Here is a 9019-nt window from a genome sequence, read left to right as displayed (position 1 = left end):
CCTCCTCTCCATTGGTTTTTTATTTTTTTTTAAACCAAAGACTAAACATTATAATTATTCTTGCTCAGTTTATTGAGATAACGTTGGCCCTGCTTGTTAGCTTTCTAAACACAAAAGGGTCCCAGAAGCATTTCTTTGTCTCAGAGTAATGTGGTTGTCTCTTCAGGGGAATATTCCTTGGGGCAATAACAACAGCAGAATGACCTTTAACCAAGCAGTGTTCCCTTTCAAATAGTTCCCTTGGAAAGTTGTAACATGAATATGCTTATTCAGCCAAGGCATAGTTAAGACTATTTTGCTACTCACCTTTATTATTTTTCTTTAACACCTCCATAAATCATTGCTCCACCTTGAAAAATGTGTTCTACAGCTATCAAATTTTCAATGAGATACTTATATGTTACAGTTTGTGTGCCTGGAATTGCAGTTTTTCCTAAACATTTCTGTGTGTTATACTGTTTATATCCCATTTTTTTTGACCAGATGTTTCAGCATTATAACAGCTGATTTTAAAATAAATGTAGAGTTAACCAGTTTAAAATGTTTAATGTTTTAACTGTGTTTTAAACATTTTAATTGGGATTATATTGTGTTTTAGTGATTCTGTTTAAAAAGAGGAGGAGAATATTATAGTATTGTGAAACAAGCCTATTTTAGACCTTTAAATACAGGCCCCTTTAATTTGTGATTGAGCTAACTGAACCTTTTTACAGTGTTCCATTAGAGACCCCCAGTTCTCACTTGTCTTCCTTTGTTCACATACTAGCAGAGCAGCAGCTGTAGCTCTTCAGCGCAGAAGAGGATGCATGTTAAATATAGCCTGACCTGCTGCTGTGGTGAAAACTGACACTGCCACTTGCAGGCTCTGTGCAGTAACATACTGATCCTGAATGTAGGGCAATTGCTAAATCAACAGTAAACAGGGACTCTAGACATGACCTCAGCTGCTTCAGTTCTATATGTAAATAACAAGGAGTAGAGCCTGCTTTCAAGTAGGCTTTTCTTTAATCAAGGGAGTCATAAACATAACATTCACTTGGTCACCTTGATGAGGTAGGCCAGAGGTTGGTTTGCAGGAGGCACAGAGAGGTAAATATTATTGTCAGTGTCCTGTTAACTCCTGTTGAATAGTTATTCACCGGTGTTTATTATATTTTAATAAATAAAACATAGCCATATACAGCCAATGATGAGAGTGTGTTGCTAATGAGGTATTATAATAAATCTATTTAGGGGCATTGGGGTGGTGGAGAAAGGTATATAGTACTGAACTTTCTCTTTTTTTTGAGACAGAGCCTCAAGTTATCCCCCTGGGTAGAGTGCTGTGGCTTCACAGCTCACAGCAACCTCCAACTCCTGGGCTCAAGCGAGTCTCCTGCCTCAGCCTCCCAAGTAGCTGGGACCACAGGCGCCCGCCACAACGCCCGGCTATTTTTTGGTTGCAACCGTCCTTGTTGTTTTGGCGGGCCCAGGCTGGATTCGAACCCGCCACCTTAGGTGTATGTGGTTGGCACCTTAGCCACTTGAGCCACAGGTGCCGAGCTACTTTCTCTCTTTTTTTTTTTTTTGAGACAGAGTCTCAAGCTGTTGCCCTGGAATAGAGTGCTGTGGCATCACTGCTCACAGCAACCTCAAACTCTTGGGCTTAAGAGATCCTCTTGCCTCAGCCTCCCAAGTAGCTGGGACTATAGGCGCTCACCACAACGCCCGGCTATTTTTTGGTTATAGTTGTCATTTTTGTTTGGCAAGCCTGGGCTCGATTCAAACCTGCCAGCTCAGGTGTATGTGGCTGGCGCCTTAGCCACTTGAACTACAGGCACCAAACCTGAACTTTCTCTTTTAACTAGGGTACGGGGTAACTCATGAATCCTCTTTTGGGAAACATACATGTACTATCCAGCCTCAAACATATTTAGGTTAAATAATTCCAAAAGTTAAAAAGTCCCATAAATAGGCTTGACACCCGTAGCACAGTGGTTAAGGCACCAGCCACATAGTTGGCGGGTTCCAACCTAGCCTGGGCCAGCTCACCAACAATAACTGCAACAAAAAATAGCCGGGTGTTGTAGCAGGCACCTGTAGTCCCAGCTACTTGGGAGGCTAAGGCAAGAGAATTGCTTGAGCCCAAGAGTTTGAGGTTGCTGTGAGCTGTGATGCCACAGCACCCTACCAAGGGCAACATAGTAAAACTCTGTCTCAAAAAAGAAATTAAAAAAAATAATAAAATAAAGTCCCATATATAGTCTATATAGGCTTTGCATTGTGGCTTGTGCAGGATGGCCCATGAGGGGGATTGAGGATTTTAGACATAATCACCCCAGGATATACAATAAGAAAAATTAATTTTCACATCTAATGAAGAAAGAGCGAGTACTTGAAATCATGTATTTTTTTGTTTATTGTGTGTATGTGTGTGTGTGTGTGTGTGTGTGTGTGTGTTTGAGACAGACCCTCAAGCTATAGCCCTGGTAGAATGCTGTGGTGGCATCACAGCTCACAGCAACCTCCAATTTCTGGGCTTAAGTGATTCTCTTGCTTCAGCCTCCCCAGTAGCTGGGACCACAGGCGCCCACCACAATGCCTGGCTATTTTTTTGTTTGTTTTTGGTTGTAGTTGTCATTGTTTGGCAGGCCCGGGGCCAGATTTGAACCCCTCAGCTCTGGTGTATGTGGCTGGCGCCTTAGCTGCTTAAGCTACAGGTGCCACCAAGTATGTTTTTTTTTTTTTTTGTAGTTTTTGGCCGGGGCCAGGTTTGGACCTGCCATCTCCAGTATATGGAGCTGGCGCCCTACTCCTTGAGCCACAGGCGCCGTCCCAAGTATGTCTGTTTTTATCTCCACAGATATAAATCAGTTATATGCAGGCCAAGCTCATACCTGTAATCCTAGTACTTTAAGAGGCTGAGGCAGGAGGATTGCTTGAAGTCAGGAGTTTGAGACCAGCCTGAGCAATGCTGAGACCCTAAAAGTAGAAAATTACTAAAAGTAGAAAAATTAGATTGGGCACGGTAGCTCATGCCTGTAATCCCAGCATTGTGGAAGGCCAAGGCAGGAAGATCCCATGAGCTCAGGAGTTCGAGGCCAGCCTGAGCAAGAGTGATACCTCATCTTCATTGATAATAGAAAAACTAGGCAAGCATGGGTGGGCACCTATAGTCCCAGCTACAGCTACTCACAAGGCTAAGGCAAGAGGATTGCTTGAGCCCAAGAATTTTGAGGTTGCTATGAGCTATGACGCTACAGCACTTTACCCTGGGGGACAGAGTGAGACTCTATCTCAAAAAATAAAAATTGGAAAAAAAATAAAAACAGGCTCAGTTGGCAGGGCACCGGCCACATAAACCGAGGGGGGCAGGTTTGAAACCCAGCCCTGGCCAGTTAAAACAACAATGACAACTGCAACAACAAAAAAAATAGCCAGGTGTTGTAGTGGGCACCTGTAGTCCCAGCTACTTAGGAGACTGAGGCACGAGAATCTCTTAAGCCCAAGAGTTTGAGGTTGCTCTGAGCCCTGATGTCATAGCACTCTACCGAGGGTGACATAGTGAGATTCTGTCTCAAAAAAATTAAATTAAAAATAAAAATATATTTGAAAATAATTAATGAATTGTAATCACTGTCTCTTGGTAATAAAACATTTTATCAAGCACTATGCTAGGCACTTTGCTAATTATAGCTCAGTTTTCCCCAGCAATCTGTAAAATGTGAACTAGTAGTCAAACCTTTATAGATGTAGCTTGGAGAGCTTAAGCAGTTCCCAGTGTTTATTAATATATAGCCACAAATACTGGGTAGGCATTTAAAGCCTATCTGAAATTTAGATGTCTCATATGTATTTAGGGGCTTCTAAAATGGCTCTCTCTATATACATATATGTATATTTTTTAATTTTAATTTTTTTTTTTTAAGACCAGGCACATTCTCACTGGGTGAAGAGGACTAGGTCTTAGGCTTTTGCCTAGATTAGAGTGCAGTGGCATCATCATAGCTTACTGCAGTCTCAAACTGGTAGGCTTGAGTGATCTTCTTCCCTTGGCCTGCCAAGCTGGAATGTACTACAGGCACATGCCATCACACTGGGCTAATTTTTCTATTTTTTGCTGTGATGGGGTCTCACTTTGTTGAAGGTTTGCTGCTTACGGTGGTCTCAAATTCCTGGAATCAATTGATTGTGTCACCTGAGCTTCTCAAAGTTCTAGGATAGGCATCCTCAAACTATGGCCTGTGGGCCACATGTGGCCTGCCTAGGACATTTATCCGGCCTGCCGGGTGTTTTTGCCGCTGCTGCCTATCCTGCTTAGCAGCTAACTAGTTCTGGGGCCTGCAGTCCAGCCCTCCAACGGTCTGAGGGACAGTGAACTGGCCCCCTGTTTAAAAAGTTTGAGAACCCCTATTCTAGGATTATAGGCATAAGCAACCGCATTTAGCATAAAATAGCTATAATTGATTGCTTTGTATAATCTCACCTCTATAAATACAATAATATATCTTCTAATGTCTGCCATGTATAAGATAACAAAGCCAGTGTCTTAAACATGTATTCTTTATTTGTTGTTGTTGTTTGTTTATTTGAGACAGTCTAATTTGTCACCTTGGGCAGAGTGCTATGGCATCATAGCTCACAGCAACCTCAAACTCCTGGGTTCAAGCGATCCTCTTGCCTCAGCTTCCCAAGCAGGTGGGACTACAGGTGCCTGCCACAATGTCCAGCTCTTTTTTAGAGACAGGGTCTCGCTCTTGCTCAGGCTGGTTTCAAACTCCTGAGCTCTAGCAGTCCACCCACCTTGTCCTCTCATAGTGCTAAAATTACAGCCTTGAGCTACTTTGCCCAGCCCTTAAAGATGTATTCTCTTTTAAACTTCATATTGTTTTTCTGAGTAAATTGGAGATGGAGGTTGCTGTGAGCTGTGCCTCTACGGCACTCTACCGAGGGCGATAAAGTGAGACTCTGTCTCTACAAAAAAAAAAAAAAAAAAATAGCTGGGCATTGTGGCAGGTGCCTGTAGTCCCAGCTACTTGGGAGGCTGAGGCAAGAGAATCGCGTAAGCCCAAGACTTGGAGGTTGCTGTGAGCTGTAATGCCACGACACTCTACTAAGGGCCACATAGTGAGACTCTGTCTCAAAAAAGTACAGCACTGGCCCCATATACTGGAGGTGGTGGATTCAAACCTGGCCCCTGCCAAAAACTGCAAAAAAAAATTTTTTTTCTTTTGCTGCAAAGAGTTACTGGCTTTGGGCACTCTTGAGAACAAAACATGGGCATATGCCCAGATGATCAAAAATTATTTTACAACAAAGACATTTGCTGGGCAGCGCCTGTGGCTCAAAAGGGTAGGGTGCTGGTCCCATATGCCGGAGGTGGCGGGTTCAAACTCAGCCCCGGCCAAAAACTATAAAAAAAACAAAAAGACATTTGCACCAGAATATTTATTGCAGCCCAAGTCATAGTAGCCCAGACACAGAAACAGTTCAAGTGCCCATTGACCCATGAATGGGTTAACAAATTGTGCTATATGTGTACCACGGAATACTATGCAGCCATAAAAAAGATGGAGACTTCACATCTTTTATGTTTACCTGGATGGAGCTGGAACATACTCTTCTTAGCAAAGTGTCTCAAGAATGGGAAAAATAGTATCCAGTGTACTCAATATGACTATGAAATCAGTATATAATCATGTGAATGGCAAAACATAACTATAGTCCAGAAAACAGAAGGGAAGAGGAGAGCGAAGAGAGGGGAGGGGGAATAAGGGAAGAGGGAGGGCATTTGGGGGGACCTCACCTAATGTGCATGTTCCAATGGTACATTTCAAAACTATTAAGAAATGAGTATAATTGTGATGGATGTGTTATTTAGTTCAGTGTAAACATTACACATTGTATATCGTAGCAGTAACCTGAACCCCATAAATGCATCAATGTACCAAGTTATGATTTAATAAAAAATAATAATAGGAAAAGAAAACATGAAGAACAGAACATGGTGGCCAGACACAGTGGCTCATGCCTATAATCCCAGCACTCTGTGAGGCAAGGGCCAACCGATTACTTGAGCTCACAAGTTGCAGACCAGCCTGAGCTAGACTGAGACACCATCTCTAAAAATAACTGGGCGTTGTGGCAGGCCCCTATGATCCCAGCTACTTGGGAGGCTGAGGCAAGAGAATCGCTTGAGCCCAGGAGTCTGAGGTTGCTGTGAGCTATGACTCTATAGTGCTCTACTGAGGGTGACAAAGTGAGACTGTCTCAAGAAAAAAAAAAAAAAAACCATGGGGAATGATTACCTTCAACAACTTTCACGATAATTGTCAGTGAAGTTGGACAGAATTTGGTAAATTTAGTGAGTCTTTGTACAGATTGTGGACCACCCATGGCAAGAAAAAATGAAGGGCTTATTGCACAGATAAAATACTAACACATCTACCGGGAGGCTGAGGCTGATGGATTGCCTGAGCTCACAGGCTAGAGACCAGCCTGAGCAAGTGCAAAAGACCCTGTTTCTAAGAAATAGCCAGGTGTTAATGGCGGGCACCTGTAGTCCCAGCTACTCGGGAGGCAGAGGCAAGAGAATTGCTTGAGCCCAAGAGTTTGAGGTTGCTGTGAGCTATGATGCTACGGTACTCTACCAGGGATGACAAAGTGAGACTGTGTCTCAACAACAACAAAAAATAATAATTAAAATAAATATTAACAACAGATCCAGATGCTTTCATTTATTTTCATTGTATCTTGCAATAGCAAAATCTCAGTGCTAAAGCTAATTATTTTAAGTGACACCTTGCAACAAGCTGTAAGCATTGTTAAGTATATTCTGTCAAACGCAGCACAGCCTCAGTTTCATAACATGCTGAAGTTGAATGATGAGGTAGTCAGTATGGGTTTGTAGCATCATTCTAAACCAGGTTGGCTACGCAGGGGCAGGTGTTAGCCAAAATTTTATCTCTGAAAGAACAGAAAGTTAAATTTTTTTTTTAAGAAACAGAGTCTCACTCTGTCTCCCAAGGTAGAGTGCTGTCGTATCACAGCTCACAGCAACCTCCAACTCCTGGGCTCAGGCGATTCTCCTGTCTCAGCCTCCTGAGTAGCCAGGACTACAGGCGCCCTCCACAACACCCAGCTATTATTTTCATTGTGGTTTGGCAGGGGCAGGGTTTGAACCCACCACCCTTGGTATATGGGGCTGGCACCCTACCCACTGAGCCACAGGCACTGCCCCAGATAGTTAAATTTTATGAGGAACTGAATCAGCACTGTGGATTATTGAAAGAAGATTTCTATAGGAATGTAGGATTTCTATGTGATATGTCATTTCGAAATGACTTGAATGTTACTTTGTAAGGTAAAACTAAGTCTACATGTGGCAAAAAAAAAAAATCCAACATTTTGAAAAAAGCTATCTTTTTTCAAAACGCTTTCAAAAGGAAATTATTTAATTTTATTTTTTTTGAGACAGTCTGAAGCTGTCGCCCTGGGTAGAGTGCTGTGGCATCACAGCTCACAGTAACCTCAAACTTTTGTCTTGGGCTTAAGTGATTCTCTTGCCTCAGCCTCCCAAGTAGCTGGGACTATAGGGGCCCACCACAACATTGTGCTATTTTTTTTTTTGTTGTAGTTGTCATTGTTGTTTTCACTGATCTGGGCCGGGTTTGAACCTGCCAGTCTCGGTGCATATGGCCAGTGCCCTACCCACTGAGCTATGGGCACCACCTCAAAAGGAGATTTAGATGAACATTTTCCTCAGTTAGCAAAGGTCATTGATGAACAGGATAATATATATGCAGATCATGTGATGAATATGCAGCTGTTATAGGCCTAGTAATTGGAGAATATAACAAAAGGTTCACTGAAGACTATACTTTTAGTGATCATTTCTATACTTCGTTACTAAAGAAGTCTCTCTGAATGTGTAGAGCACCGGAAACCATGAGGAGGAGGCGCAGCATTCTCCCTTGAGTGTGAAGCTGGCTCTTGCTGTTGCTTTACTGCAGTTGCGACTTGCCATTGATGATGGTTCTTCTCTCCCTTCATGGGAGTAAGAGGGAGAGAACACAGTAAAAAAAAAGGTTCACTGACTTTGATAATCATAACGCTCAAATTAGCATTTCAGCCTCACCTGATTGATATTACCAAGGCATCTAAAGAACTACAGATGGAATTGAGCTCTCAGTAGATAACATTGTCAAGTTACTGATGCAAAGAAGAATCCAATTGAAATACGGAAAAATGCAGTAGAATATCTACACCATTGGCAACATGCCCCCAAAATGCTTTCTTTGTTTTCAACCACTTACATTCTCCTACCTGACAGAAATCATGACACCCTTAAGGTCACAAGTGACTGATACCTATCTAGAGGATGAGCTGAAATTGATCTCCATGGTACAACCTCCATGCTTTCCAACATAAAGTGGACACAGCAATGTTATTAAAAGGTTGGTTAGGCCGAGCAGGATGGATTACCTGAGCTCATAGGTTTGTGACCAGCCTGAGCCAGAGCGAGACCTTATCTCTAAAAATACCCAGGTATTGTGGTGGGTTCCTGTAGTCCCAGCTACTAGGAAGGCTGAGGGAATAGAATCACTTGAGCCCAAGAATTTGAGGTTTGCTATGAGCTGTGATGCCATGGCATTCTACTAGGGGCAATAAAGTGAGACTGTCCCCCCTCCAAAAAAAGGTTAACTTTAAAATTATCAATTAAGGCTGGTGCAGTGACTCACTCCTGTCATCCTAACACTTGGGAGTCAGAGGCAGGTGGATCACCTGTGCTCAGAAGTTCAAGACCAGCCTGTGCAAGAGTGAGACCCTGTCTCTATTAAAAATAGGAAAAAAAAAGAAACTAGCCAGGCATTGTGGCAGGTGCCTGTAGTCCTACTGAGGTAAAAGGATCACTCCAACCCAGGAGTTAAAGGTTTCTGTGAGCTATGATGTCACAAGTGACAGAATGAGACTCTGTCTCCAAATAAATAAATAATTTTATTTTTGAAATTACTAAATACACAGTAGACTGATTTTTACA

At 42.5% G+C, this 9019-nt stretch overlaps 1 protein-coding gene and 1 non-coding gene across 2 annotated transcripts in view; both read left to right on the top strand.

Moving 5' to 3' along the window:
- NFATC3 (nuclear factor of activated T cells 3) overlaps positions 1-9019 on the top strand; it is a gene marked incomplete at its 5' end in the record, with an annotated part of 113526 nt that overhangs the window by 79353 nt on the left and 25154 nt on the right. The gene's annotated exons all lie outside the window — the stretch shown is intronic.
- On the top strand, positions 7850-8068 carry LOC111728345. Its single transcript, XR_002775666.1, has one exon. It is a non-coding gene; the product is annotated as a small nucleolar RNA U3 (small nucleolar RNA).

The sequence above is a fragment of the Otolemur garnettii genome, unplaced genomic scaffold, assembly GCF_000181295.1.
Source record: "Otolemur garnettii isolate 467f Iridium unplaced genomic scaffold, OtoGar3 scaffold00151, whole genome shotgun sequence".
Taxonomy (NCBI): domain Eukaryota; kingdom Metazoa; phylum Chordata; class Mammalia; order Primates; family Galagidae; genus Otolemur; species Otolemur garnettii.
The sequence above is the reverse complement of the archived record's forward strand: the minus strand, read 5'-3'. Positions and strand labels throughout refer to the sequence as shown.